Source organism: Rattus norvegicus, chromosome 13, assembly GCF_021556685.1.
Source record: "Rattus norvegicus strain SHRSP/BbbUtx chromosome 13, alternate assembly SHRSP_T2T, whole genome shotgun sequence".
Taxonomy (NCBI): domain Eukaryota; kingdom Metazoa; phylum Chordata; class Mammalia; order Rodentia; family Muridae; genus Rattus; species Rattus norvegicus.
In genome coordinates, this window is record NC_141546.1 from 47040715 (window position 1) to 47067689 (window position 26975).

Here is a 26975-nt window from a genome sequence, read left to right on the forward strand (position 1 = left end):
GCCCCAGGCTTCAGGCAGCTAGTCAGAAACTGCCCCAGCACAGTTTCTGAGGCAAGGACCATGGGTCAGCAAGTTTCCAGCCCCACACGCCAGTATTGCTTCTAGAATGTCCGTAGAGATTGACCCAACAGATTGAGAGAGAGGTCGCCTAATGTGCTTTAATTGGGCCTGTGAGCTCACTTCAGGGTCTATCTTGGTAATGGGAAGACTCACATGCTGGACTTCTATAGAATAAAACACTCTTTGTGTTTACATACTATTTAAGTCCAGGGTATCATTATTTAGTGAATCATGGGCCCTTACAAGATCTCTTTAGCTAACTTTTTAAAAAAGGTTGATTTATTTTATATGAGTACACTGTAGCTGTCTTCAGACACACCAGAAGAGGGCATTGGATCCCATTACAGATGGTTATGAGCCACCATGTGGTTGCTGAGAATTGAATTCAGAACCTCTGGAAGAGCAGAACTTTTTTTTTTTAAGATTTATTTATTTACTATACATAAGTACACTGTAGCTGTCTTCACACACACCAGAAGAGGGCATCAGATCTCATTACAGATGGCTGTGAGCCACCATGTGGTTGCTGGGATTTGAATTCTGGAAGAGCAGCGGTGATCTTAACTGCTGAGCCATCTCTCCAGCCCACATTTTAATTTTTATTACATTTATTTTATGTATGGGGCTTGTGCCATAGCGCGTATACGGGAGTCATAGTACAGGGCAGTTTACTCCTTCCACCTCATTGGTTCTAGGGATTGAATTTAGATCAGGCTTGCGGTAGGCATCTTTACTCACTGAGCCTAAAGTTTGCTCTAAGTTTTTTTTTTTTTCTTTTTTCTTCAAGACAGGGTTTTCCACCTGCCTCTGACTCCCAAGTGCTGAGATTAAAGGCGTGTACCAACATTGAGGCCTTGTTAAAGGAGGTAAACCTCAGTGGGAGTGAGGTTTCCAAAGCCACAGCCAGGGCCAGAGTCCCATCCTTGGCCTGACACCTAAGGGGCAGGCTCTAAAGCTCACAGTTACTTCTCCTGCACAATGCCTCCTTGTGTGCTACCATGCTCCCCTCCAAGATGATAATGGACTAAGCCTCTGAAACTATAAGCAAGCGCCCAATTAAACATTCTCCTTTTTAAGAGCTGCTTTGGTTATGGTATTTCTTCACAGCAACAGAACACTAAGTGTCCAATCTCCTGGAGTTACAGGTGATGGTGAGCTACCTGACGTGAGTGCTCAGATGTAAATTCTGGTCTTCTCAAAAGTTAAAGCAGGGGCTGGAGAGATGGCTCAGAGGTTAAGAGCACTGTCTATTCTTCCAGGGGTCCTGAGTTCAATTTCCAGCAACCACATGGTGGCTCACAACCATCTGTAATGAGATCTGGTGCCCCCTTCTGGCTGCAGGCATACATGCAGGCAGAAAGCTGTACAATGTATACATAATAAATAAATATTTTTTAAAAAGTTAAAGCAGTAAGCACTCTAAACTTCTGAGCCATCTCTCCAGTCCCTGGTCTACTTTCAACATAATTTCATTTAAAAGAAAATCAAAACAAGAATTTTTAAATGTGTCTTTTCTTGTTCACTTTTTTTTATTTGTTTGTGTTTTCAGGCAAGAGTAGAGGTCCTTACTCTGCAGCGTATGTCATTGAATTGACCGCAAAGTCAGTTTGACCACCAGGAACTTGAGATGCTCCTGCCTCCACTTTCTAAGGGTTAATATTATAGGAATGTATCACCACTCCTGGCTTTGGGAATTTTTATAGAACCCTGTAATGCTAAAAATGTATATGGAAGAGTTAAGAGGCTAAGAATAGCAATTCACTTCCAAAAGAACATGAGGGGAAGGACTTAGCCGTCTAGATAGCCAAACTTCTAAAAAGCCCATTTGAGGACCTAGAAAATGATTCAAAATTAAGAGCACTCACTTGCTGCTCTTGCAAAGGACTTAGGCTCAGTTGCCAGCACCCACACGGCAGCTAAGCATCTATAACCCCAGTTCCAGAGGACCTGATGCCTTCTCCTGGCCTCTGTGGGCACTGCTTACACACAGGACACATACACACAGTACATGCAGGCAAAACTCCCATACACATACAATAAAAATAAATCGTTTTTAAAAGTCTACTTGTGATAGTGAGAAAATATTAAATAAAATATATAGAATAAAGAACTAGACATACAATTTGAAAATTCAGTGTTTGACAGGTGGTTGTCAGTTTTGAAAAGAATGTATGTTCAATAAAATAAGCTAGAAAAAAATAAGTTATGTGAAGTAAAACTGTTCCCTGAGCCAGGTGGTAGTGCCACACACATTTAATCCCAGGATTCAGGGGGCAAAGTTAGACAAATCTCTAAGTTTGAGGCCAGCCTGGTCTACAGAGAGTTCCAGGACAGCCTGGGCTAAACAGAGAAACTCGGTTTAGTGGGGAGCAGGTGTAAGTTCCCTGAAGAAGAAAGAGGCTGGAGAGTAAAGACCCTTGAACCTCTGAAGTTCAGACCCTCCAGACACTCAGCCCACTTGTTTTTCTTGCCCCTTTGCATTGGGTAGCATGGAGTGGCAAAGGCTTCTTTTTTTTTTTTTTGGTTCTTTTTTTTTTTTTTTCGGAGCTGGGGACCGAACCCAGGGCCTTGTGCTTCCTAGGCAAGCGCTCTACCACTGAGCTAAATCCCCAACCCCCAGCCCACTTGTGTCTAACAAATCTTTGTAAAATTCATATTGGTTAGGTCAGGCTCTCGAAAATGTCTTATACACTCTTATTACCTTGTAGCAAGCGATACAGTGAAATTTCCAACTACGATGCTACTAGACTTGTTTGCTTACCCTAGCGTAGTTTCAGTCTGATCCACTCACTCATTTTAAGATCTAATCAGGATGTGTGTTTTATTGCTGTATTTTAGCAGTTATCCTAAGGAATTCTGCCTTAATGTATATTAATCATACAATTAATCAACTTGCTGTTTGTTATTATTCCCAGCTCGGTCTTTTCTCAACCTTTTACTTCCAGTGTTTTCGTGTACTAGGAACTTTTAGAATATATCTTGCATATATATGACTTTGGCATTTTTTTAAAACACGTCAGAGATGTGCATAAAACTTTACCCCAAGTTTTATTTAGCTCAGTGGTAGAGCGCTTGCCTAGGAAGCGCAAGGCCCTGGGTTTGGTCCCCAGCTCCAAAAAAACAAAAACAAAAAACAAAAAACAAAAAACTTTACCCCAGCACTCCAGAGGCAGAGGTAGAGGAGCAGGATCTGTGATCTCAAGCCTAACTTGATCTACACAGCCAGAACCAGGCCTCAGAACTGTTCACCAAGACTGCCTCAAAGTAAATAAAATCAATCTTAAGATGCAGAGGCCAGAAAGATGGCTCAACAGTTAGGAACATTTGCTGTTCTCAGAGAGGTCCTAGGTTTGGGTCTCAGCACCTACATGCAGTTAACAACCCTCTGTAAATCCAGCGCTGGGACCCCACACCCTCTCACTAGCCTCTAAGGATACTAGGTACACACAGGGCATGCAAACAAACATATAGGCAAAATATACAGGCAAAAATAAAGAAACATACGAGCAAGCCTACCTTTAAAACAGAAATAACAAGCCCACCCAGTCACCCTCCACCCCTACCACCACTACTCAGACCAGAGTAAAGAAGTTTCTGATAGAGATTTGGCAAGACCTAAAGAGTAAGAGGTAAGAAACACAGAGGAGACTACAAATCATTCATCACCCCACTTACTTGGAGGGTTTTTTTTCTCAATTCCTCCCAAGCATGGGTTTCTGACCTTATATATGTTTGAAAGGCTAGACTTGGACCAAAAGGACCCCAGCAAGACAGGTCAGCTGACAGTCGCAGGATCGATAAGTAGGAAGGAGAGAACTAATTTCCCAGAGGTACTCTCTTAATCACTACACGCACATGCAAAAAAATAACAATAAATTGTTTTGTTATAATAAAAACATAGAAGGCTTTTGACCCAGCACTTAGGAGGTAGAGGCAGACAGATCTCTGAGTTCAAGGCTAGGCAGGACTACAGAGTGAAACCCTATCTCAAAAAGAAAAAAAAAAATTCCAGGTATATGGACAGCACATGCCTTTAATTCCAGCACTTGGGAGGTAAGAAAGGTGGACTGATTTCTTTTGAGTTCAAGGCCAGCTGAGGTTACATAGCTAGATCCTGTCCCAAAAATAAAGTCTAGTAAAAAAAAAAAAATCAAAAACATATTCACATAACATTTCTGTGTTTCTAAAGAAACCAAAATTCTCACTGCAGGGCCCCCCCAGGAGCACACCTCCTTCAACAAGACCATATCTCTTAATCCTTCCCCAGACAGTTCCACCAGCTAGGGATCAAGCATTCAAACATCTGACCCTTATCATTAAAACCACCACAGTGTGCATTAATGACTGTTAAAAGGTGGTATTTACCCTTACACTTGAAGGCTTAAGGTGAACCAGGATATGGGGCTGCTTCAGATTGTCCAGAGAATACCCTAAAAGTACAACCAATGAGGACTCAGCTATAGAAAGTCTATCTTACAGAAAGCTGCCGTTATCTGAAAAGTTTAAGGGGTGTAATAATGCCTGCAAAATGATTCCTGTATAATTCAAATCTGAGAATATGTATAGCACAAGTCAGAAAGGCTAAAACCCCAGTGATTAGAACATTGGGAATCCTGAGGGGTTAGGGACACAGGTCAACTTTACACATTCACATTTATTAAACAGGAGTTGTGTTGTGGTCTTGACCAGGACAGTGAATGAATACTGTAAGTAATACTGTGGAGCTAAAATACTTTTTCCTAGCAGAAATGTATGAAGGAGGAGACTAAACTTGAATAGATATGAAGCAAATGACACTTAGTATTATTAAACGTTTCAAGTATCTTTGACAGACACATTCCATGCCTGTCATTAGGTGGAGCTTCCTAATCCACAAAGACCTTTCTGGAGTAGGACAAGACAGGCATTGTTTTATGCAGATGTGGCTTAGTAGAGTGGTGTCAAGATCTGGGGATGTACAAGAATCACTGGGAGATGTGCTATTTTAAAGTTCATATTCGTGGGCCCGGTGAGGTAGAGGAGCAGGCTATTTTTGAGGTAAGGGTAGATGACTCTTTGTGAGTTCGAGACCAGCCTGGTATATACAGCAAGTTCCAGGTAAGCCAGGGCTGGCCACAGCGAGATCCTGTCATGTCTCAAAAAAATAATAATTAATAATGACAATTATTGTTAATTATCATTACAGTTCATATTCGTGGAGGATATTAAATTTTTAAAAAACTACCTTAGGTCCGTATGAAGACCGCAAACGAGTATCTTTCATACACTAAAGCAGATAGTCTGAAGCCCTAAAAATTATTTAAATCTAAAGTCACGTCAATGTCACTCTCCAGGACTCCGTTTCTCGGACTCCTTTCCTTCAAAGTGCCTCAATATCCCCTCAAAGTGGAGGCGCAAATAAAACATCAACCCCCTTCACTTTGCTTTTAGTTTGTAACTGTAGATTCCGTTTCATCACACTCCATTTTTCTCAACCGCGGGGTCGAAACGCCACCCTTCCCCCCACAGCTTCTTCCGCGGTACCGCGGCCCACGCCGCCCTCCGCGCCCCAGGCTCCTCCCGCCGGGTCCCCAGCTATGAGGCCTCCCGGCCTTCTGTCCGCCCTCCCCGCACCCCGCGGACCAGACCCCACCGCCACACCTTACGGCCGCTCCATGAGTCGCTCCCCCCTCCTAGCTGGGGGAGGGGTGGCAGTTGAAGGTCCTAAGGCCTGCACAGCATTTTGAAACTGCGAGCAACGGCAGCACCACTTCCGGCCTCTCATACCCAGCGTTCACAAGAGCTTCCGGGGAGGCCGGCGAAACCATAGAGGGGACCCTGGAGGACTAGAGAGCTAGAAAGGCTGAAGAATCTACCATCGAGTACATGCTAGTCCGGGCGGAGAACCTCCAACCATAGATAGACTATGTCCACCAGAGATAGTTTTCTATTTTACTTTTGAGACAGGGATTCTCTGTGTAGCTCTGGCTGTCCTGGAACTCATTATCCAAACCAGGCTGCCTTCCGAGTGCTGAGATTTAAGGATTGCCACACCATGCCTTGCATAAAGAGGTTTTGAAAGAGAAAAGGGATTTTCTTCAACCTCTGCACGTGTCATTTGTTTTTGGAGACAGGGTCTCCCTATTTATCCCTGGCTGTCCTCTGCCTTCATTCTGAGTGCTAGGTTTAAAGATGTGCCTCTACTACCCCCGTTCTTTGAAGACAATGTTCATATCCCATCCCTAATCCTCTTATTTCCCTACAAGCTAAACCTTCCTGATCCTTTGACTATTTCTTTTTTTGACATGTCAATGGGCCACCTTACTACCCTGGTCGTTATTTTATGGACAAGAATTTGTTTGCGTTAAGATGTAGATCCCAGAAACAGATGCATTCTTATACAAAGAAAATGAGAAATTAATTAAATAAAAAAAGAAAATGCAGCCTGATCTCCCGTGCACACATTGTACGTTCCCGACTATGAATTTATTGGTTGAGCAAATTATTTAGGTGGGCATATTGGAGAACCATACAATTCATTATTCCCAATGTAAACATTACCCCGTTTGTTTTGTAATGTTCTAGACAAGGTCTTACTATGTAGTTCTGGCTGTCCTGGACTCACCATGTACACTGGGATGGCCTGGAAACTCAGAGATCTGCCTTCTGCTTCCCTAGTGCTGGACATAAAGGCTTGTGCCACTGCTCCTAGCTCCTGCTTATAACCTTTCCCCAAAAAACTTATTCCAAGTTTTTTGAAGGAGGTCATTCTCTTTCTGACAATGAGCTTGAAGTCAACACAGTTTTCTCAGAAGAGGGGGGAAGGCATTTTAGGCAAATCCTAGTCGAGTCCTTTTTATTTTTCAAAATATTTCTCAGTGTAATGTTTTTATCTCAAGCCTTAATAAGAAGGCTGGAGAGAGATTTTCGTAGTTATAAGCATCAGCTGCTCTTTCGGAGGACCCAGGCTTGACTCCTAGCAATTACACGGCGGCTCGCACCTATCCGTAACTCCAATTCCAAGTAATCCAACACTCTCTTCTTGCCCCGAAGGGCACTGTATACAAGTGATACTCAGACATAAACACAGGCAAAATGATAGTTATTTCTCCGCTGACAGTGAAGTGAGCCAATTGAAGCCAGATTAGATTGCATTAAATGCGGGTTTATTGGGAAGATGCTATCCATCGACTTCACTGACCCCAAGGACAAAGGCCAGGGAATAGTGCGTGTGTGTGTGTGTGTGTGTGTGTGTGTGTGTGTGTGTGTGCGCGCGCGCGCGCGCGCGTGTTTGTGTATGAGAGGGAGAGCATGCACACACGTGTGTGCAGAGAGAGAAGAGAAAAGGAGAGAGGAGGAGAATAAGGAGACTGAATTGTCTAGATTGTATAGGGAAGAGCCTCTGGGGGAAGTGGAAAAGGGTATGGCAGGTAGAGACTGAGGGAATCTAAGAGAACCTTAAGAACAGGTCTGCTTTGATGTGTGAAATATGCACCTCAGTCCCTTGTCCCAAAACCAAACACAAATCACCCATACTCATAAATAATTGTGCTTAAAGCTCTGGTTGTCCCGGGACTCACTATGTAGACCAGGCTGGCCTCGAACTCACAAAGATCCACCTGCCTTTGCCTCAGGAGTGGATGAAAGGTGTGTGCCACTATGCCAAGACATAAATAACTTTCTAAAAACAAAGCCTTAATATAACTATGTCAAACAGAGCAGGGCTTAGAAAATAGAGCGTTACCAGCATGTGGAGGACTGAAGCGGGAAGGCCACTCAAGGCCCTGTCTTGAAAAAAAAAAAAAAAGGCATGGAGCCTTACCCGTCATGATTGGCATGCTATACATGTTGAGGTCAGAAGACAAGGTGGGGGCTGGGGAGATGGCTCAGTGGTTAAGAGCACTGACTGCTCTTCCAGAGGTCCTGAGTTCAAATCCCAGCAACCACATGGTGGCTCACAACCATCTGTAATGGGGTTGGGTGTGTCTGAAGACAGCTACAGTGTGCTTAAATACATTAAGTAAATAAATAAATCTTTAAAAAAAAAAAAAAAGACAAGGTGGGTAAATCTATTCTCTACTACCACATAGGCTCCAGGGGTTAAACTCAAATCGTTAGACTTCTTTATTTTTCTTTTTTTTAGGAGCTGGGGACCGAACCCAGGGCCTTGTGCTTGCTAGGCAAGCGCTCTACCACTGAGCTAAATCCCCAGCCCCCTCATTAGACTTCTTTGCAAGTGTCTTTACCCATTGAGCCATCTTGATGGGCCCTCAGCATAGCTGTTAAACCACCAATGAACTTGCCTAATGGTGGTTAACATCAACTTAACATCAGCGGCATATCTCCATCTTCTCTATGCTTTCTGTAAGACTTCATTGGTTTACTACAGTAAAAAGTAAACTAAGGCCAGGCAAGGTGGTACACCCCTATAATCCCAACATTCCAGAGGCAGAAACAGGAGGAGCTCCGATCCAGGCCAGCCTGATCTTCAGGGCAAGAGAGACCCTGTCTCAAAACAAAACAAAAAGTAAACCATAACTGTACCATTCCCTATATCTAACAATCAAGTAAACTTAACAAAAAAATAAATTGGCTTAAAGGTTCAAAGCTAACCTTGGTGTTCACCACTTCCTTCCTTAAGAAGACTGTGACAAATAAACAGGAAACCTGATTTCTGGTATGTTTCTTGAAACCGAAACATTACCAAGTTTTATAACTTTCAGTGTCTCAAGTTATAAAAGAAAATGAATGAATTAAACGTCTTTATGACCCTTTTAATATTGAAAGAATTAGCAGACAATAATTTCTGAAATACATCCTTTCTGAAACGAAGCTACAATGGTAACTCCATGTTTTTTGTATAAAAGGATATGAAGATAAATGTAATTTTTCTGTACCACTCTTCCTAAGGAATAGAACTTAACTACACAAACAGACGTCCTCTCTGACATCTCCAGCTTCAAATTCACAGAGAATCATTTTCCCGAGTCTGGTATTTACCTGTACAATGCATTTCTTTACATGGTTAGGATTTGTAAAAATGTTATTTGTGTATGAAAGGTGAGTATGCTTACGGGGATCAGAGCTGATTTTCTCTTTCCCCAATGTGGGTCCCAGGATTCAAACTCCGGTCCTCGGGGTTAGCAGCAATGCCTGTACACACTGAACCATTCTGTTTGACCATCCTTAAGGACTTGTTATGTAAAGATTCCTTTAAAATGTTTTGAACTGCTCTCTGTCCCTTTTCTCTCCCTGACCCCTTTCTCCCTTTCTCCCTTTCTTCCCTTCTCCCCCTCTCTCTACATGTTCTCTCTTTCTCCCTCTCTCTCTCTCTCCCTCTCTCTCTCTCTCTCTCTCTCTCTCTCTCTCTCTCTCTCTCTCCTCTTTCTCTGCCTCTACTCCTTTCTTATCTCCCCTTCCCATGACCCCAAATAAACTCTATTCTATACTTAAAAAAAAAAAAAAAGTTCCCAGCTTTTTGTTTAGTTGGGTTGTTGTAGCAGGTCTTTGCTACTTTGTGGGTTCTTCTTTTTTCCACCTTTCACACACACCCTTTGACCCCCTAATAGTAGATAGGAAGGAAACAATGATAGAGGGGAGAGAGGATTAGGAAAATCCCTGAGTCTGAATTCATTCCTTTTGTTTCTTCTATGACTACTGCTGCCTTAAAGGACCAACAACCAGCCACCCACCTCTCAGGGCCCTAGCATTTATGTACCTTCTGAAAAGTTCCCACAATTCCAAATGCCATGCGATTGCAGCTGGAAGAACCTGGCTTCTGCTAGAGCACGAAGCAAATCATCTTCTGCAGAGAATCTGAAGCAGCCCCATAACCCTAAACCTGGGATTAAGACCAAAGCACGTTCTTAAGACATTTCTGTTTTTTTTTTTTTTTTTAAGAAACCAAAATTTCAGAATTTTCAAAACTATCACTACAGATTATTATTCTTAAGACTGTTTCCCCTTAAGTTCTATTTATTTTTATGTCTGTGGGTGTCTTGCCAGCATGTGTGACTGGTGCCCGCAAAGGCTAGAATCCTTTATCCCCTGGAGCTGGAATTTTAGACAGTTGTAAGCTCCTTCCACGTGGGTCCCAAGAATCCCACTTGGTAGATCACAACCATCCCTCTAGCCCCTTATTTTGTATTTTTACTGTGTCACCCTGGGTCAGCCTGGGCTATGCACTATGAATTCACTAATGCGCTTATATAGACCAGGCTGACCCCAAAGTCACAAAGGTCCATCTGCCCTACTCTGAAGTGCTAGGGCACATAATTCACATTTTTGGAAGTTGCATTGAGCTCTAAGTGTCCTAGTAGAAGTGTGTGTGTGTGTGTGTGTGTGTGTGTGTGTGTGTGTGTGCCATGTGTATGGTACATGTGTTCAGGTGCTCACAGATGCCCGAGGAAGGCATCAGACTCCTTGGGTTCAGAGTTATAGGCAGTTGTGAGCTATGGTCATATCAGATACGGTGCTGGGAATTGAACTCAGGTCCTCTTCAAGAGCAGGGAGTGCTCTTCACCACTGAGCCCTCCCCCAGCCCCCCAACCTTCTTAGTCATCACTCTCAGGTTCAGTGACAGTACATTTATAGTTATGGTTAACTCCTTTTCGTTGCTATAGTGTACACAGATAGGATGAATTGTATAGCACTTGTGGCTGTTTTCCAGGGAGGCCATAACAAAATGCTACTGAGAGCCTAAATAGCTGCAATCACTTTTCCATCAGTTCTGGAGGCCTGAGCCACAGATCCCGTGTCCTTGCCTTGCAGTTGACTACCTTTGGCTGCATGCACATGGGGGCTGGGGGTGTCACGCTTTAGGCTGTGTGTTATCTGTGCTTTTATATTTTTTTTCTCCATCTTTATTAAATTGGGTATTTCTTTTTTTTTTTTTTTTTTTGGTTCTTTTTTTCGGAGCTGGGGACCGAACCCAGGGCCTTGCGCTTCCTAGGCAAGGGTTCTACCACTGAGCTAAATCCCCAACCCCAAATTGGGTATTTCTTATTTACATTTCAATTGTTATTCCCTTTCCTGGTTTCCAGGCCAACATCCCCCTAACCCCTCCCCCTCCCCTTCTCTATAGGTGTTCCCCTCCCCATCCTCCCCCCATTACCGTCCTCCCCCCAACAATCACATTCACTGGGGGTTCAGCCTTGGCAGGACCAAGGGCTTCCCCTTCCACTGGTGCTCTTACTAGGATATTCATTGCTACCTATGAGGTTGGAGCCCAGGGACAGGCCATGTATAGTCTTTGGGTAGTGGCTTAGTCCCTGGAAGCTCTTGTTTGGGTTTTTTTGTTGTTGTTGTTTTGTTTTAAATTTATTCATTTATTATATATATATATATATATATATATATATACACTGTAGCTGTCTTCAGATACACCAGAAGAGGGCACCGGATCTCTTTACAGATGGTTGTGAGCCACCATGTGGTTGCTGGGAATTGAACTCATGACCTCTGGAAGAGCAGTCCGGTGCTCTTAACCGCTGAGCCATCTCTCCAGCCCTTGTTTGGTTTTTTAATCTTAATTTTTTTTTTTCTGAGACAGGGTTTCTCTGTGCTGTAATGATGCTGGCTGTCCTAGACTAACTTTCTTTCTTTCTTTCTTTCTTTTTTGTTTTGTTTTGTTTTGTTTTGTTTAATTGTAGAAAACTTGTTGTGGCTAGAGAGATGGCTCAACAGTTAAGAGCACTGGTTGCTCTTCCACAGGTTTTGAGCTCAATTCTCAGCAACCACATGGTGGCTCAGGACGTGATGGCTTCTTCTGGCATAGGTGTACATGCGGTAGACCACTCACACATTAAATAAACAAACAAATGCTTTTCGTATTTAAGGTCATTGGCCTGCTTAGAATTGATTTCTGTGCTTGTTGCTGGCATAGCCATTCAATTTTGTTTTTTCAACGTGGAAAATAACTGTCATGGCTCCCTTACTGAGTCTGTAAACTGAGTATGAGTCGACAGCTCTTGACCTTTCTATTTACCATCATCATTGAAGGCATTGTAAAGGAGGTATAATTTCTAAATTTATTTTTATGTGTATGGGGGAATGCACGTCTGTACACTTTGAGCCTGGTGCCTGCAGAAGCCAGAAGAGAGCATTAGATCCTCTTGGAATGGAGTCACAGTTATGTGCTGCCTCCTAGGTGCTGGGAATTCAACCAAGGTCCTCAGGAAGAGCAACCAATGCCCTTGACTACTAGGCCATCTCTCCAGCTTAGAAGTAATTAAAACTGTGTTCATTGTTTTAAATTATGCATCTGTACCTGTGTCTTTCTGTATGAGCGCAGGTGCGTAGCGGGCATCAGGCCCGCTTAGAGCTAGAGTTACCAGCCGTTGTAACTCACAGGATGTGGGAGCAGTGAACTGAACTCCGGTCCACTCTAAGAGCAGTTGGCACTCTCTTAACCACTGAACCCAAACTGGCCCCAAGCTAGTTCCAGGCCTTGGATTAACTAAAGATTCTGTAATTAAAAAACAAAACAAAACAAACGCCCCTATTATTCTATGTTAAGATTGTACCATAATTTACATCCAAGGCTATGTCTTCTGTGATCAAATCTTTTTGTCCATTCCTATTAACTGTTCCCTTTTCGGTGCGCTCAGGAGCGAGTGGAGCCTGATCTGATCCCAGACCCCCAGGAGCTGGTCCTTCAGGCCACCCAACCTGGGCGCTCTTTCCTTGAAAACAAGTGTACCGGCCTTACTATCTAGCTAGCCCTATGCCTCCAGCCCCCATCACTGCTTAGGGTAAATTTTTTCAAGTGGCTTTGCTGGACTAAAGCAACCATCCTGAAGACAACTGTAAAAGGAATTAAGGGAAAGAAATTCGGCCAGTAAAGGTTCTCTACAGTCCCATTCTCAAAACCCTATAGTGGGTAATTCTCAAGTTAGCTCCAGAGCAAAGGGCTGTGCTCAAATTACTTAGGAAGAGCCTCAGATGCCAAGATAAGCAACATCTCTCCGTGGCCCTGACAAGCTTTCCGGTCCCTGGCTAAGTAGGGCTTCTGCCCTCAGTGTCACAGCTGGTGACCTCCGTGGTGTACAGTGTTATGTTATTCGAACAGGTTTCAGAGATTTACAGGTAATCTCAGCATCTCTCCTTTCTCCCATTTTATATTCCACAGCTCAGCAATTCCCTGTTGCGTGAGTTTTAGCACGGACGTCCCCACTCCTGCCAACGGCAAAACTGGCCAAAGTTTGGCACTACGGCGCTTCAAATGTAATTCCGCGGTGCTCTTAGTTTACAGATCAAAGCTCGCAATTGTTAAGCGGCTAGAAACGCAGCTGGAAGCAGAATTTGGATCCGTTAAAATTCTCGGGGGAAACACGACACTTCGGGAGGGAGCAATTGCACAAGGCTCCTTACGCTTATGAAAAGAGCTGTAGGAAGCCAGCTCCTCCAGGGCCCGGATAGCTCAGTCGGTAGAGCATCAGACTTTTAATCTGAGGGTCCAGGGTTCAAGTCCCTGTTCGGGCGCTTCTGTTTTTAAGCTTTTTCTCCCACACCTCAGCAAACATTGCACAAATTTAACGGTAATTCAGGCTACGGTAGTTCAGGCTACTTAATACATGTATTGTATCGTCATTCTTTTCTGCTTTGGACATTTCATGTCTCCCCGTCCAGATTTTCCTACGCGTCGAAGAACAAAAATTTGCAAGTACCTTAAAAATACGTAGGATATCCTTAAATCTATGAAAAACACACCTAACCGCATTTTGAAAGCTAGCTCTTTCCTAACAATTAGCATCTTTAATGATGCTATGCACGTATAGGAAATCGCACAAAATTTGCAGCCGCCCGAACAGGGACTTGAACCCTGGACCCTCAGATTAAAAGTCTGATGCTCTACCGACTGAGCTATCCGGGCGCTCTGAGCCTCAACTTTCTCTTGTATTTACTTGATATAATGGTAACCGTCCTTCTTTTTTTCTCCTGGCAAGTTAAAAGTAGGTCTCAGTTACTTACTTAGTTTATTTTTAATATATTAAAAACAATATTTCTTTTTCCATTCTGTTCCATCTACTTAATAAGCCTATTCTAAAGTCTTCATATTTGATGTTTGATAAATTACCAGTGCCGATTAAACTCTCTAAAACAAAACTAATGCTAATAAATTACAGGACAAAGGACAAACAAGGGGGACACTTCAGCCTAGGATTGTGATCTTTTTATTACACTTCTCTTCTATCTTTTATTACACACTCTTAATTTTAGCTATTTTTCTGAACCACATTCCATTTCTCCCATTAATAAAAAAAAATAATAATCCTTCCATTCAAACGATAGAGCTGTTCGATTAAACATTCCTGAGCACAAAGGCCAGATTCGTTGACGAGATGGTCTAATATTTCACGAAAAAAACAGAAGTGGATGGAAACGGAAAGCGGGGTCTGAATCCAGATCCTAAGAACTGGAGTTTAAAGTTTTTACATTTTGAGTTTTTCTTCTCCTCTCCTTTCAGCCTCCCAAGATGAAGCCTTTCAAAGCAAGGTTTCCATACCTAAGGGTACCAGACCAGAGGAGGATCTGAGTTGGAGGCCAGCCTTGTCTACACAGTGAGCGTGCTCTCCTGAACTCCAAAGGTGCCCACACGGTATATACCTACACAGACATAAGTGTTCATCATTAAAGATAATTATGTTTCTGAGGACTTGAGGCACTTAAACATGAACAACTGCAAAATGGCGCTGCCTAGGCTGGAGAAATTTTTTTTCCTAGAACTGTGTTTTGCTTTAAGAATGATTGACCAAACCAGCTGAGGAATCCCAAGTAGGCCTGGGTCTGTACACACGTGAGGGGATTAGTCAGGTCTGTACACACGTGAGGGGACTAGTCAGGTCTGTACACACGTGAGGGGATTAGTCAGGTGACCTCTAAGGCCCCCTTCTGCCTTAGTTAGGGTTTCATGGCTGTGATAAAAGCCATAACCACACACAACTCAGGGAAAAAGATTTATTTCTTCTTAGCGCTCCATATCACAGTGCGTCACTGGGAGGTCAGGACAGGAAGTCAGTCAGTCAGGGCAGGAACTGATGCAGAAACCTTGGAGGTGTGTTCCTTACTGACTGGACTTGCTCAGCCTGCTTTATTTTGTCTTTCTTTTCCTCCTCCTCTTCCTCTTCTCTTCTTTTTCCTCTTCCTCCTCCTCCTTCTTCTTTTAAGAGACAGAGTTTAATTTCTCTGTGTTTAGTGCCAGCTGTCCGGGAACTCACTCTGTAGACCAGGCTGACATCAAACTCGAGAGTTCTGCCTGCCTCTGCCTCCCGAGTGCTGGAATTAAAGTCATGAGCCACCACTGACCAGACTCAGCCTGATTTCTTCTAGCACCCATGTGCGTAGGGGTAGCACACCCACAGTGAGCTGGACCTTCCCACATCAATCATCAGTCAAGAAAATGCACCACAGGCTTGTCCGCAGGCCCATATAGTGAAAGCATTTCCTCAACTGAGGTTCCTTTTCCCAAGTGACTCTAGGTTGTATGGAAGTTGATGTATAACCACTCGGCACACCCTCTAAATCCAAGCCTTTTATTAGTCTATTATTCTTCCATTGCAAATATTATTCTTCCATTGCAAATCTGAAGGAGCAAGCTCAAAAGGCACAAGGATAGCTGGTCAGATGGTGCAGTGGGGTAACCCCAAGCCTGGCAGTGGTGGTGCACACCTTTAATCCCAGCACTCAGGAGACAGAGGCAGGCAGAGATCTGTGAGTTTGAGCCCAGCGTGGTTTACAGAGTGAGCTCCAGGACAGCCAGGGCTACATAGAGGGAAAGGAAGGAATAAAGGCAGGCAGGCAGGCAGACAGACAGTGGGGGGCTGAAGAGATGGCTGGCTATGAACACTTCACTCTTTCACAGGAACTCACATGACAGGCAGTTCACAACTGCCTGTAACTCCAATTCCAGGGGACATCTGTTCTCCTCAGGGTTCCTTCCTGAAGGCACCTGGAGCACGTAGACTCACACAGGCAAACACGTACAGGCGCGCGCGCGCGCGCGCGCGCGCACATACACACACACACACACACACACACACACACACACACACACGCGTGCACACACATTGACTAAACAAATCTTTAAATACATACAAACAGCAATAGGGTATTGTTAAGGCTTGGGTAACTGCTGCCTGTCTAGCACCCATTTTCGGCTGTTTTTACATGGGCCGTTACTATTGTTACTAGGAAACTTTCTCATGCCTGAGTTGATTGCATATTCTGTTATGTTCTCTGTTAGAGTCCTGGAACTGCTTCAGGAATCACACAAACATGGATCTCAGGCAAACAGGGAGAGTCTATTGAGCTTACGCCCCTGGACTGGTCAACCAGGGCCATGATCCAGATTCAGGAACTAAACCATGAGCCCGAGTTAAGGTCCTACAGGATTTTTAAGCCCCAAATCCACAAACATCTGCACCAAGTTATTTCATCAGGATTTAGGGATAGGAAGTTACCTTAGCAACATGTCTTTGTTGTATGTTTATCCTGTCCCCATTGGTTGGGGTATTCAACTGTGGCAGGGGACTTGCCTTGTCTTATATTCATGTCCTAACTTGTCTACCAGGATGGGACTTGTCTAACATTCATGTCTTAACTTGCTGACCAGGATGTCAGTTACCCGCATACACGTCTCTTTCTGCCAAGTAGGATATCAATTCCCAGGGAGGTCTTGGGAACTTAAATTTTACTTGACTGTTACTCAAAATGGAAGGCTTATTCCAAATGGTTTCTTATATTGGTGCAAGTGTCTCTCTTATATTGGGGTCCATATTGGGGCAGTATGTATCATAAGAGCTTATACACAGGTGCAGGAAGTGCTGTTGGGTGGTTGGTTCAGGCCAAGCTTACTAGGGGTAACTATACAAAAACAACTCTACTGACTTCTATCGTGATTGGCTTTCAGGGGCACAAAACAGAACGGACTAGGTCATCAACCTTGGCATTAGAAAGTTTCCTAGCAGGGTTGGGGATTTAGCTCAGTGGTAGAGCGCTTGCCTAGCAAGCGCAAGGCCCTGGGTTCGGTCCCCAGCTCCGAAAAAAAAGGAAAGGGGAAAAAAAGTTTCCTAGTAACAGCAGAAACATATAACAGCAGGCTAGCCAGGTAACAGTTACCCAGGCCTTAACATTTTACCCAGGCCTTAACATTCTGTGCTTTGGTGTTCTTGGAAATTAGTCACAATACAGAACAGTTAGAGCTGCCCTTGGGATGGACCCCAACATATGAGAGACACCCGTACCTATTGGAATAAGAACTCCCTGAGGAGTCATGTATGTGGGAACCTGACATCCTGATTGGCAAATTAAGACATGAACATTAGGAAAGGCAAGTCCCCCCACAGTTGAATACCCCAACCAATGAGAACAGGGTAAGTGTACCACAAAGACATTGTCTTAGTTAGGGTTTTACTACTGTGAACAGACACCATGACCAAGGCAACTCTTTTTTGTTGTTGTTGTTTATTTATTTATTATATAAGATTTATATAATAAATTTATATAATAAATCTTATATAAGATTTATTTATTTATTATATATAAGTACACTGTAGCTGTCTTCAGACACACCAAAAGAGGGCATCAGATCTCATTACAGATGGTTGTGAGCCACCATGTGGTTGTTGGGATTTGAACTCAGGACCTCTAGGAAGAGCAGTCAGTGCTCTTAACCACTGAACCCCCACCCCTCCAAGGCAACTTTTATGACAAGATTTAATTGGGGCTGGTTTACAGGTTCAGAAGTTCAGTCCATTATCATCAAGGTGGGAGCATGGTGTAGGAGGAACTGAGGGTTCTACATCTTGTTCTGAAGGCAAACAGGAGAAAACTGGCTTCCAGGGAACTAAGATCACAGTCTCAAAGCCAACACCCACAACGACACACTTCCTCCAATGAGGCCACCCCTCCTAATAGTGCCACTCCCTGGGCCAAGCATATTCAAACCATCACAGACTTGTTCCTAAGGAAATCCCCTATCCCTAAATTCTGATTGGTGGAATAACTTGGCACAGATGTTTGTGGATGGCAGATTTTAAAAGCTCAGTAGGATTCTGGATCAGGGTTTTGGTCAACTCCCCAGTCTGGTCTGCAGTCCTGATGGGTCAGTCCTGGGTGAATGCTCAATAAACCGTCTCTGTCTGATTGAGATGTGGTAGATGTGGTTTGTGGGGTGACCCGAGGACCCCAACAGGTATGACTTATAAAATGGGCAGGCCTAGAGTTTTCAATAAGAAAACTACATTATGGGGGCTGGGGATTTAGCTCAGTGGTAGAGCGCTTACCTAGGAAGCGCGAGGCCCTGGGTTCGGTCCCCAGCTCCGAAAAAAAGAACCAAAAAAAAAAAAAAAAAAAAAAAAGAAAACTACATTATCCGGGTAGAGCTGAAGCAGCTGTCAGCCATATGGAAGAAATTACAATGAATGAAACAGGTATCCATTTATTAATTACTTGGACCTATTTCTTGGGCAAGTTAGAGACATCTCAAGCATTTCTTGCTTTGCTCTGTCTCTATGCTCGAGGTGTGAGACGAATCGCACTCCTGAGTTGTTGTAGTTCTGGGTGGCCTAGAACCTGCTATGTACATCAGACTAGCCTCAAGCTCACAGAAATCTGTCTGCTTCTGCCCCGTGAGGGCTGGGATTAAAACTGTGGAATACTACGCCTTGCACCTCACATTTTATAGGAAGGGAAACGGTGTCTGTTCAAGATGCCTGAGAGAAACAGGAATAAAGAGTTGCTCATGATTTCCTTCCCCAAAGGCCTTGCCACAGCTGGATGATAGAGCCAGAAGTTTCACGTTAAACTGATTAAATGAGACTGGCCAACAACTGACCGATCAGGTTGGCAAGGAGGAACACAGCAATTCTGAGAGGAGCTTGGAGAGCTTGACCTAAGTGAAGGGAGATGGAGAGACTGTGGCCAGGCTTGGAACAGGCTAAGGAGAACAATTTTACTCTTATTATGCGTTTGGCCTTGCAGTGGTGGAACATGCCTTTCATTCCAGCACTCAGGAGGCAGAAGCAGGTGGATCTCTGAGTTGGAGGCAAGCATGGTCTACAGAGCTAGTTCCAGGACAGCCCAGGCTGTACAGAGAAACCTTGTCTCAGAGGAGAAGAAGAAAGAGGAGGAGGAGGAGGAGGAGGAGGAGGAGGAGGAGGAGGAGGAGGAGGAGGAGGAGGAGGAGGAGGAGGAGGAGGAGGAGGAGGAAGAGGAGGGGGGAGGAGGAGGAAGAGGGGGGAGGAGGAGGAGGAGGGGGGAGGAGGAGGAGGGGGAGGAGGAGGAGGAAGAGGGGGAGGGGGAGGAGGCGGAGGAAGAGGGGGGGGAGGAGGAGGAAGAGGAGGAGGAGGAGGGGAAGGGGGAGGAGGAAGAGGGGGAGGAGGAGGAGGAGGGGGAGGAGGAGGAGGAGGGGGAGGAGGAGGAGGAGGAGGAGGAAGAGACTAACACTGCAGGGCCCATCTGAAGCAGCATGAAATGACTCTCCTTTACGTGTATGTTATGTGGAAACGCCATCACAGGTGTCATCTCACACTTACCTTGAACCAAACTTCTGGAATGCATCTCGAAGCTGTTCCCTGCGTGATTGTTGGATTTAATGTATCCACTAGAGGGCAGGCTAAACTCACAAATTCTGCACATAGACCGTCTAGATTTTGGGGAGTTTTATTTGTTTGTTTGCTTTTGTTTTTGTTTCGTTTTTTAAATTTATATGTATGTGTGCCTGTTTGTCTTGGCATTGTGTGATGAACATGCTTGTGGCAGCCAGAAGAGGATATTAAACCTCTGGAGCTGGAGTTTCTTGGGCTACCTGATGTGGGTCCAGGAATTGAACCAACTCTTCTGAAAGAGCAGCAAGCGCTCAAATGGCTGAGTCACCCCACCACACACACACACCTCTGATTATTATTAGTTTTGAGATGTCTTCCTCCTCCCTCTCTGCAGTTCTAAGATTACCAGTAAACAGTGCCAAAGCCCAGCCTGGGCTTCTGTACGTGTCACAAACTTAATTTCACCCACTAATTATTTTCGGGCCGCTGCTATTTTGATTTGTATTTTTTTTTAAGACAGGGTTCACTAGGGCTGGGGAGGCGGCTCAGCAGTTAAAAGCACTGGCTGCTCTTCTAGAGGTCCATGAGTTACATTTCCAGCAACCACATGGTGGCTCACAACCATCCATCCACAAGATCTGATGCCCTCTTCTGTCTTGCAAGATAGAGCAGCCACAGACACAAATAAATGCATCTTTAAAAAGATGGGGGTCTCGTTGTATAGCACAGGCTGTCATCAAATTAATATTCCTCCTACCTGCCTTACACTTGGCAGAAGTAACAGGTGTGCCCAGCTCCCACCAGTTCTTTTAGTGATGTGGGGGCGGGGGGAGTTAGAGTGTGAGTCCAATACGTCTTCGCCATTAACTACAACCACTATGCTGTACACCAGATTCCCCCAAATTTATAACTGAAAGTTGCCTTCCTCGGAGTAATAACCTGTCACTTCCCTACTACCATGACCTCAGCCCCTGACTGCTTCTGTCAGTCTGACTGTCTGAATTCCACCTAAGTGACATCATATGCTGTCTGTATCTCTTCACCTGACTTAATCCGTGGAGTATGATTTCCCCCATGTTCATTAGTACAGGTACAAAAGATGCTTTCCTTTTTTAGGTTTCTTGGTGTAGCTCCAGCTGTCCTGGATCAGACCAGGCTGGCCTTGAACTCAGAGATCCATCTGCCTCTGTCCACCAAGTGCCGGGATTAAAAGCGTGTGCCGTCACTGACAGGCAGTTTCCTTCATTCTTAAGACTGGACAGTATTACACTCGAAGGGGTCACAGTTTCCTTACTAAGGTGGGTCTGCGGCAGTCAGGAATAGTGACATAATGAGAAGGCTGACCTGGAATTCCCTAGCTGATCTGCTGACCTCAAAGGTATAGCAATCCTCCTGCCTCTGCCTCCAAAGGCTGTGATTACAGGTGAGGCAATCTGGCCTCTCCTGTGTTGCTGATAACTGTACCCTCGGCTTCTAAACCCACTGTTTAGTGTCTGGACCTGAAGGCATTTACACGGCATGAAACAGTGGCATGCCGTCACAAAGATTAAGGTGTCAGATGGATGACGCCACAGTTCAGAACACTGATCGCTCTTCCGGAGGACCTGGGTTTGATTCTCAGCACCTGCAAGTGACTTATAACATCTGAGATGACAGTTCTAGGAGATCTATCGCCCTCATCTGGCCTCTACAACGAGAATGCATCCCGTACACAAACACACATGCAGCCCAAACACATAAAATAGTCATTAAAAAAAAAAGACATGGGGTTGGGGATTTAGCTCAGTGGTAGAGCGCTTGCCTAGGAAGCGCAAGGCCCTGGGTTCGGTCCCCAGCTCCGAAAAAAAAGAACCAAAAAAAAAAAAAAAAAAAAAAGACATTTGAAGAAGTCTGTCAATGGAGCCAAGGGTAGTGGCGCAGGCCTGTAACCGCTGCACTCAAGAGGCAGTGGGGAAGGGTTGGGAATTTAGCTCAGTGGTAGAGCGCTTGCCTAGCAAGCACAAGGCCCTGAGTTCAGCCCTCAGCTCTGGGGGAAAAAAAAAAGAGGCAGTGGGGAACAATCCTCTCAATCCTCTCTTTCAACAAAAGCAACCAAATTACCTTCAGAGAGAGAGAGAAAGAGAGAGAGGACAAGAGAATCCAGGAGATAGATCAGTTCATCAGGTACTTGCTTTGAAAGCATGAGAGCCTGAACTTAGATCCCCAGAATCTAAAAAAAAAAAAAAAAAAAAATAAGTTCAGCGTTGTGGTGGCCCTTGTAACCCCAGAGACTGCAAAATGGGAGGACAATGAAGATGCTCTCGAGTTAACTGGCCAGCCAGTTTCAGCAAAGTTCCTTGCCTCTGAGGGACCCTGTCTCAAACAAGCAAAAATTAAAAGTATGTATAGAGGCCCTGTAAAGAAGCTTCCCCTGGGAACCAATTAAATATTAAATATGATATTTATTATTGCCACCATAAGGAATCCCCTCCAGCCCCAGGTAAGTGGATTTTTAAGGCATACAGAGCTAGGACTGGGGCTATAGTTCAATGGTAGATCATTGCCTCTCAGGCATGACATAACATGTCCAGTACCCAGTACTGCCAAGCAGACTGATAGGGAGCCGAGTGTGGAGTCCAATAGGTGTAATCTCAGAACTTGGGAGGTGGAGGTAAGAGGATCTGGCGTTTAAGGCCACCCTTGGCTATACAGCAAGTCTGAGGCTAGCAGAGCTACACCAAAAACAAACCCCCCTACTTCAAAACAAAAATCTGACCTTATAGTTCAGTAGGTTAGAAGTCCACCCAACCCCCTGGACTAAAGCCTGGGTATTACAGGGATGTGTTTCTTCTGTTTCTTGTCTTTCCCTTATCTCCAGAGGACATCCATCAACAACCTGAAAGCCATCCACATCCATTCTTCCAACCAGCCTTCCATCATCACGGGGCCCTCTGACGTCAGCTGGGAAGGACTGTCCAGTTCTAAGGGCCAGAGTGATTAGACTGGGCCTTGCTGGATAATCCAAGATAAACTTCCAAACTCCTTGATCACACCTACTTGGGCCTTTTTATATAGCATCTTTTGTTGGGGTAACAGGGGATAGGAAATGGCCATTCCTTCCGCCGGAAGTTTTGCCTGTATCTATTGAATACTGTGAGGCATGTGTGGGTCTGGGGAACAGAAGTGAGTAAGACAAGGATTTGTCCTCTGAGGCTAGAGTGACAAGCAAGGGCCAATTACAAAAGCTCTCATAGACTTTCTTCAGAGATTTAAATTTGAAGTTATAGGAAGCCACCTGCTCATTTAACTTCTTTTTTAAAGATTTATTTATTCTATGTATACGAGTACACTGTAGTTTTCTTCAGACACACCAGATCCCATTACAGATGGTTGTGAGCCATCATGTGGTTGCCAGGATTTGAACTCAGGACCTCTGGAAGAGCAGTCAGTGCTCTTAACCGTTGAGCCATCTCTCCAGACTTTTTTTTTTTTTTTTGAGCACATGCTATGCTATATGCCAGGGCACTGGTGTAGGCTTTATGAATATACAGAAGTTTCAAAACTACAGTAAGAGCTGGTTGTGGTGACACGTGCCTTTAATCCCCTTTCAGGAGCAGAGGTAGCTGGGATCTCTATCCAAAAAAATGCCTGGTTTACATTACAAGTTTCAGACCAGCCAGGGTTTCATAGTGAAAGATTCTGTCTCAAAATAACAACAACAATATAATAATAATAATAATAATAATAATAATAATAATAATAATAATAATTACTATTATTATTTTTTTTGAAAGTTTAAAATCCTTTTCTTAGCTTTAGGCACCTCATCTTGCTAAAAGCCACCTTCTTTCTTCTTCCTCTTCTTTCAGTTTTTCTTTCTTTTTTTTTTTTAAAGATGTATTCATTTATTATATATAAGTACACTGTAGCTGTCTTCAGACACACCAGAAGAGGGCATCGGATCTCTTTACAGATGGTTGTGAGCCACCATGTGGTTGCTGGGAACTGAACTCAAGACCTCTGTAAGAGTAGTCAGTGCTCTTAACCGCTGAGCATCTCTCCAGCCCTTCTTTTGGTTTTTCAAGATAGGATTTCTCTGTGTAGCCCTGGCTATTCTGGAACTCTGTAGATCAGGCTAGCCTGGAATTCAGAGATCTGTCTGCCTCTGACTTCTGAGTGCTGGGTTTAAAGATGTGCACCACCATGCCCATCAAGAGCCCTCTTCTTGGGGTTGGGGATTTAGCTCAGTGGTAGAGCGCTTGCCTAGGAAGTGCAAGGCCCTGGGTTCGGTCCCCAGCTCCGAAAAAAAGGAACCAAAAAAAGAAAAAAGAGCCCTCTTCTTTAAGGGCCTTTGTGTAAACTGAGTTATATACTCCCTCATTTCTTTCTATGGTCACTTAAAACTCAACCATTTTTTAAAGATTTATTATATATATAATGTAAGACATCATGCGGTTGCTGGGAATTGAACTCAGGACCTCTGGAAGAGCAGTCAGTGCTCTTAACCGCTGAGCCATCTCTCCAGCCCCTCCACCATTTTTTTCTTTTCTTTTTTTTTTTTAAAGATTTATTCATTTATTATATATAAGTCCACTGTAACTGTCTTCAGATACACACGAGGTACAGACGAGGGCATCAGATCTCTTTACAGATGGTTGTGAGCCACCATGTGGTTGCTGGGAATTGAACTCAGGACCTCTGGAAGAGCAGACGGTGCTCTTAACCACTGAGCCATCTCTCCAGCCCCCACCATTTTTTTCTTAAGTCTTCAATCCTATCTTTTTTGTTCATTTGTTTTGTTTTGCAAGGCAGGGTTTCTCTGTGTAGCCCTAGCTGTTTGAGAATTTGCTCTGTAGACCAGGCTGGCTTCAAACTCGCAGAGATCCACCTGCCTCTGTTTCTCAAGTGCTGGGATAAAGGGTGTGCACCACCACAACCAGCTTTCTACACTATTTTTACTCTTTTAGTCTCAGCGGAATCCTTAAAGAAATGGAGTAGCAACTATTCTTTTCTTCAGGGTATAGCCCCAAGGCTTACTGCTCTACAATACATCTACCCGTGAGTCTCTCCACTCATCGGTCTCAGGCAACTTTACCTCACATGCTCTGGGCCCATCTCCTTCCTTCTTTGGGACAGTTTTCATTTTCTCCCCTTCACTCCCTGGTCTTACCTCTCAGCATAGGAACAAGTATCTTTCTTGTCTTAAGAGTGAACCAAACCAAGGGTGTTGGCTCAGCCTTTAAGGAGACAGGGGCAGTCCAATTATGAGTTTGAATCCAGCCTGGACTACATAGCAGGTTCACATGCCAGCCTGAGCTACATGAGGAAATCTGTGCCAAATGAGAAGACTGTTCTTAATCCTCCACGCTCCTCTATTTACTGATTTGTATTTCTTCCCTAGTTGTTAGGCTTCAAGAATGAGTCTTTTACTCACCGAAGCTGGCAGAACCTGATTTAGCTCTCCCAGGGTTCTTTTCCTCTTCACTCTCCTAGTGATGCCCACAAGGCTTCTATCCATCCGTTCATTTCATGCTTAATGAAAACAAAACAATAGTCTCCCTCAAGTACTTTAGAGTTGTGAACTCGGTTTTTTTTTTGGGGGGGGGTTAAGATTGAGTTTATTCTTAAGTTATGTGTATGCTTGTGGGGTTAGGTGCACATGTGTGTGGATGCCTGCAGAGGCCAGGAGAAAGCAGCAGCCTCCCTGGAGTTACACTCCACACCGTTAGGGTGCTGCTTGATCTGCCTGCTTCTGTCTCACAGGTTCTGCCACCATCAGGCCTGGCTTGTGAACGCCCCTTTTGTACTGCTTGTCTCCTCTCCTCTATAGGACTTCCTCTAGTTGTCAAACTTCCACTCTACTACTAGATGGCTCTCCTCTGTGAGCTCCCCCCATTTTCTACCTCTACCAACCTAGGAAGGCCATTAGGCCTTGCCTCCTGGAAAACTACTTCATTTATTTATGAGTTTCATACAAATTGGGGGGAGGGATCAAAGGCCCTGCATGTTTTATAAAGACCTTTCTGACTTTGACAGACGGGTGTTTTAAATATTTCCTTGAGGCAAGGCAACGGATGCTTAGCAGATGTCTCTATAGGAGCCTTAGCGGGAGAGCAGAGAGCATCTGAACTGAGACACCACCTCTCACCAACACTTGAAGGGCTACCGAGGAGTCTGAGTACAATGATCGTCCCAATATGACTGGCAAGAAAGGAAGGTAGCCAAGAACAAGTTCCTGGTTGAAGAAAGTGTATTTGGAGATCCGAGACCCTGGTTATTATGCAAACGGAGCTGGCCAGTACAGTAAAGGGTGGAGCCTTTAGGAAAATGCTTGACACAGGTGCTTTAAGGGAGGTGCCCGGAGAAAATAACACAGTTTCAAAGTTTGCTTCCTATCTTAATTGGGTTGGAGGCTCCTCTGCTTCTCCTCCCTATTCGGGTTGGAAGACCGCCCTTGAGCAAACAGGAGAGAAAAGTGCCAACACAGCCATCCCACCTGCACCTCCTCCATGAAGGTGGTAATTCTTTAGAGCATCGCTATCATGCATAATTATGAGAGGAAAATTTCAAACGGATAACCGAACGCCCAGCCGTGTATGCCTTCCAATAAGGTGATCTGACTTTTTTTCACCTGACCCAGAGCAAGGGGTTCTAGCCTTGAAAGCGACGACAATCTGCTAGCGGGAAGTGAGACTGCTGGCCCCCGGGGTCCGCTCAGGACGCCGCACACGGTGCGGAGGCGGGAGGAGGGAGGAGGAGGGGGAGACGAGGAAGGGAGGGAGAGGCCCGGGTTCCCGCCGCCCCGCCCTCTGGCTCCCGCGACCAGGCGATTCGGTGTTGCGGCTGCTGCCGGCGGCCTGGGCCGCGGTCCTGGCAGGAGCCGGTGAGCCTCGCGCGCCGTGCAGTGCGCTGGCTGTCCGGGAGATGGCTTCTCCCCGCTCGCCCGCCGCTCGCGCTATTGTCTCACCCGGGGCTGCCTGACTGCGAGCTCGTGCACGCTTTCAGCAGACAGCACCGGGCCCCGGACCGTCCCCCACGCCCGTTGCTTGCCCGTGTGGTCCCCTGCAGCGGGGATCCCAGAGCCGCGGTGCGGGCGAAGGGAGCAGGCGACACTGAACATCACGCGGGGGCTGGAGCCGGGAGCCTCCGAGCGAGGCGGGTCGGCGGAGCACTAGACACCCAGCCACGACAGTCAGGGTGTCGCGGCAGAACCCGCGACCAGCGCAGGTAGGACGAGCACGCGACGGGGAGCACAGCCCCGGGGCTGCAGAGCGCCCTCTTAGTCGGGGCGGCGTGGGCAGGGCTCCCGCCCCGAAGCGCCAGCGTCCGGGCCAACAATGGCAGGGCCGAAAGCCCAACCGGCTCCTCGGAGCACGGCAGGTTGCTCGCCCCCACCCCACGGCTCGCCTG

At 45.1% G+C, this 26975-nt stretch overlaps 2 protein-coding genes and 2 non-coding genes across 41 annotated transcripts in view; 2 read left to right on the forward strand and 2 right to left on the reverse strand.

The window, feature by feature from the left end:
- The window catches only part of Mdm4 (MDM4 regulator of p53), a 41430-nt gene extending 35610 nt beyond the window's left edge, over positions 1–5820 (reverse strand). For 29 of the 30 annotated variants that reach the window (XR_015635208.1, XR_015635210.1, XR_015635211.1 and 26 more), the window contains exon 1: positions 5701–5820. The gene's annotated coding sequence lies outside the window, so the exon portion shown is untranslated. 30 annotated transcript variants of the gene reach the window in all.
- Positions 5821–13448: 7628 nt separating this feature from the next.
- Positions 13449–13521, forward strand: Trnak-uuu7 (transfer RNA lysine (anticodon UUU) 7). The gene has a single exon. It is a non-coding gene; the product is annotated as a tRNA-Lys (tRNA).
- A 318-nt stretch (positions 13522–13839) lies between these two features.
- Positions 13840–13912, reverse strand: Trnak-uuu8 (transfer RNA lysine (anticodon UUU) 8). Its single transcript has one exon. It is a non-coding gene; the product is annotated as a tRNA-Lys (tRNA).
- Positions 13913–25937: 12025 nt separating this feature from the next.
- Pik3c2b (phosphatidylinositol-4-phosphate 3-kinase, catalytic subunit type 2 beta) overlaps positions 25938–26975 on the forward strand; it is a 61414-nt gene continuing 60376 nt past the window's right edge. For 6 of the 9 annotated variants that reach the window (XR_015635096.1, XR_015635095.1, XM_087580124.1 and 3 more), the window contains exon 1: positions 26390–26792. The gene's annotated coding sequence lies outside the window, so the exon portion shown is untranslated. 9 annotated transcript variants of the gene reach the window in all.